General features: G+C 44.4%; 1 protein-coding gene across 1 annotated transcript in view; it reads right to left on the bottom strand.

Annotated features, from left to right (window-relative positions):
• Positions 1-4452, bottom strand: part of LOC135235342 (agrin-like) — a 334070-nt gene that overhangs the window by 71354 nt on the left and 258264 nt on the right. The gene's annotated exons all lie outside the window — the stretch shown is intronic.

Below are 4452 nucleotides of genomic sequence, written 5' to 3' on the forward strand. Positions count from 1 at the left end.
ATCTGAAAAAAAACTGAGATTATTTACGTTTTCATTGAATCTAAGGGAAATTACAATATCCATCAGTGCAAGTTCAACAAACCACTGGCTCCACTGCTGAAGAGCTCAAGTGGCGCAAATTAATTCCACCTACTGCCATCATGTGGTCAGTCAGAAGAATTGCAGCTTTGTTTCTCTGCAGTGCAATTACAAGAGCACGTTTTCCATTATACGCAGCCAGCTAGCAAACGCGCTGTCAAGAGGGCATGACTATTCTTAATTAAATCTATCCTGAAGTGCGTTGGAGTATACCAGCTAAAAAGCTGGCATAAAACCACATTCAGACACAAAACGAGCACACGCGAAAAACAAAATCCATTTTGAGGGATTTGTTTCTCTAATATTCAGAGCATTGCTGCAAGTCCTTAAATGCACTTGTCTGAGATGAAGCAGTTTGGGTTTTTTTTATTTTTTTTATAGGAAGCAGGCGAGTCAATATTCTCAACTTGTACTTCTCAACGCCATCGATTATCCATTAGCAGAAGTTCAAATATTACTTGGCACTTTGGCCCCACAGTGTGACCCCACGAAGGGAATATGTTCCATCGATTAAACAGCAGACCTGGGATTTCCACAGACCTCTGGCATCTTAGTGTCTAAGCAGCTTTTAAACGGATATGAATCCGTGCTCTTCATTAAGCCTCAGAACTTAATAGATTAACTCCAAGTGTACAAATGAAACACTTGCAGAATGTGACGCTAATGGTCTTCGTTGCCCAAGCCCTTCGAGTTTCCATTTATCTGTGCTGACCTTGGTTCCCCGACACACACATAATACACAGCAAGAAGGGTCAGGTGCTGTTCTTGTGCAGACGAATCTGCTGCAAGGCACAACAACAAAACAATCCAATTCCACAATGGGTAAATGAAGCGTACTAATTTCACAAAGTTATATAATACCATTGTATGCCCGATTGAGTTTTATAAAAATACACTGAATAAGGCATTTTGAGCAAAAATACTTCAAACAGAGTTACGCCATTTCCCTCGGTGAGCGGTTCAGCAAACGTTAGCGGCCGCTAGCAGTAGCCTCACCGTGCTAATTTGAGCCAGTTGGCTAAGTGAGAATGATGGCCCTTTAACAAAAATAAGGCTCGGCGTAGTTCCCTTGTTTCGGGTATCGTTTTCCCCTCGCTGTTTTGCAGTCATAAGCCTGCACAGGCCTCGCTGCTTCCGTGACGTTTAAAACCCTCATTGACAGGGGATAGCTCAGACTGAATGAAGTGTACTGCAGGCTAGCGTAGCCGAGCAGGCCCACACAATGAGGGCGGACGCACAACATGCAGACACAATGCTGGGCGGCAGTGTAGTGTAACGAGTAAGGTGCTGGTCTTGTACCCTAAAGGTCAGAGGTTAGATTCCCAGGTAGGACACTGCCGTTGTACCCTTGAGCAAGGTACTCAGCCTGCATTGCTTCTGTATACATCCACTTGTATACAGGGATGCAATGTAAATGCTACAGTATGTAAAAAGTTGTGCAAGTCACTCTGGATAAGAGCGTCTGCTAAATGCCTGTAATGTAATGTAAAGGTCCTACACAGAAAAGCACATTCAGAAAGAGGTTTTACACACAAAAGCACATTCAGAAAGAGGTTTTACACACAGAAACACATTCAGAAAGAGGTTTTACACACAGAAACACATTCAGAAAGAGGTTTTACACACAGAAACACATTCAGAAAGAGGTTTTACACACAAAAACACATTCAGAAAGAGGTTTTACACAGAAAAGCACATTCAGAAAGAGGTTTTACACACAGAAACACATTCAGAAAGAGGTTTTACACACAGAAACACATTCAGAAAGAGGTTTTACACAGAAACACATTCAGAAAGAGGTTTTACACACAGAAACACATTCAGAAAGAGGTTTTACACAGAAACACATTCAGAAAGAGGTTTTACACACAGAAACACATTCAGAAAGAGGTTTTACACACAGAAACACATTCAGAAAGAGGTTTTACACACAGAAACACATTCAGAAAGAGGTTTTACACACAGAAACACATTCAGAAAGAGGTTTTACACAGAAACACATTCAGAAAGAGGTTTTACACACAGAAACACATTCAGAAAGAGGTTTTACACAGAGAAACACATTCAGAAAGAGGTTTTACACAGAAACACATTCAGAAAGAGGTTTTACACACAGAAAACACATCAGAAGAGGTTTTACACACAGAAACACATTCAGAAAGAGGTTTTATACACAGAAACACCATTCAGAAAGAGGTTTTACACAGAGAAACACATTCAGAAAGAGGTTTTAACAACAAGAAAACACATTCAGAAAGAGGTTTTACACACAGAAACACATTCAGAAAGAGGTTTTACACAGAAAACACATTCAGAAAGAGGTTTTACACACAGAAACACATTCAGAAAGAGGTTTTACACAGAGAAACACATTCAGAAAGAGGTTTTACACAGAAACACATTCAGAAAGAGGTTTTACACACAGAAACACACATTCAGAAAGAGGTTTTACACACAGAAACACATTCAGAAAGAGGTTTTACACACAGAAACACATTCAGAAAGAGGTTTTACACACAGAAACACATTCAGAAAGAGGTTTTACACACAGAAACACATTCAGAAAGAGGTTTTACACACAGAAACACATTCAGAAAGAGGTTTTACACACAGAAACACATTCAGAAAGAGGTTTTACACACAGAAAACACATCCAGAAAGAGGTTTTACACACAGAAACACATTCAGAAAGAGGTTTTACACACAGAAACACATTCAGAAAGAGGTTTTACACACAGAAACACATTCAGAAAGAGGTTTTACACACAGAAACACATTCAGAAAGAGGTTTTACACACAGAAACACATTCAGAAAGAGGTTTTACACACAGAAACACATTCAGAAAGAGGTTTTACACACAGAAACACATTCAGAAGAGGTTTTACACAGAAACACATTCAGAAAGAGGTTTTACACACAGAAACACATTCAGAAAGAGGTTTTACACACAGAAACACATTCAGAAAGAGGTTTTACACACAGAAACACATTCAGAAAGAGGTTTTACACACAGAAACACATTCAGAAAGAGGTTTTACACACAAACACATTCAGAAAGAGGTTTTACACACAGAAACACATTCAGAAAGAGGTTTTACACACAGAAACACATTCAGAAAGAGGTTTTACACACAGAAACACATTCAGAAAGAGGTTTTACACACAGAAACACATTCAGAAAGAGGTTTTACACACAGAAACACATTCAGAAAGAGGTTTTACACACAGAAACACACATTCAGAAATAGCACCCTACGCGCCCGAGGTTGAAATACGCTCCTCGGTCTGAGCGGCGGGCGGACCGCGAGAGTTCCCGCGGTTCGGCGGCTGGAACGCGCCGGGGCGTCGGCAGCGCTCGGGCGAGCGCGCGAAGCGGCGGGCAGGTCGGGTGGACGTTTAAGGCTGACGGCGGCCGCTGCGCTGGCGCGCGGGGCGGCGGGGCGCGGGGAGGCCCCCCCAGGCACCCCAGTGATTGAGGATCCCATTAACGGAGCGGGGAGAGAAGTGCTTACAGCAGGGGATCCCGCTAAAACACAGTATTTGCACAGGAACAATACTGAGGTTGGAGCGGAGGAGGGCTTGACTGCACAGGAGACGGGGGGAGAAAGAGAGGAGAGAGAGAGAGCGAGCAAGGGAGAGGGAGAGAGAGAGTGAGCAAGAGAGAGGGAGAGAGAGTGAGGGAAAGGGAGAGAGAGAGAGGGATAGAGAAAGGGAGAGAGCGAGAGAGAGTGAGAGAGAGAAGGAGAGAGAAAGAATGAGAGAGAGAGGGAGAGTGGGGAGAGAGAGAGAGAGAGAGAGTGAGAGAGAGAAGGAGAGAGAAAGAGTGAGAGAGGGAGAGAGTGAGAGAGAGAGAGAAAGCAAGAGAGAGAAGGGGGGAAAATGAACATCTGTTTTCACTATGCCTGTCCTCTAATCGCCGTGATCCCAGTGGCCGTCGAGCAGAAAGGAAACAAAAAGAGATAAACGCCACTCCGGCCGTCCCACCACACCCCGGGCCGCGAAATGGCGACCCGTCCAGCCGCCGCGCAGGCTGACATTTTAAAGAGGCAGCCGCCTCTGCGCTCCTCCACGTCCGCCATTACACGTGCAAATGAATTACACCTGCTAAATGTCACTCAGCGACTGATCAATATTCATCCCGTCCAATCAGGATCCGTGTGAGTACGCCCGGCGAGGGACGTCCTCCCGCTGCAGGGCTCCGCGCGGCTCGACCTCCATCGAACCCCCGAGGTCCGCGCTGTGACTCGAATTTATAACACGGGGGGTGGGACGCCGTTTTTATGATCTCCTCTGATTGTGTGAAACTGTTCGAGGTCAGGACGGGTCGGGCACATCAAAATAAATGCCTCAGTGTGTCTGCCGTTCTCCCCTCT

Source organism: Anguilla rostrata, chromosome 11 (genome assembly GCF_018555375.3).
Source record: "Anguilla rostrata isolate EN2019 chromosome 11, ASM1855537v3, whole genome shotgun sequence".
Classification (NCBI taxonomy): domain Eukaryota; kingdom Metazoa; phylum Chordata; class Actinopteri; order Anguilliformes; family Anguillidae; genus Anguilla; species Anguilla rostrata.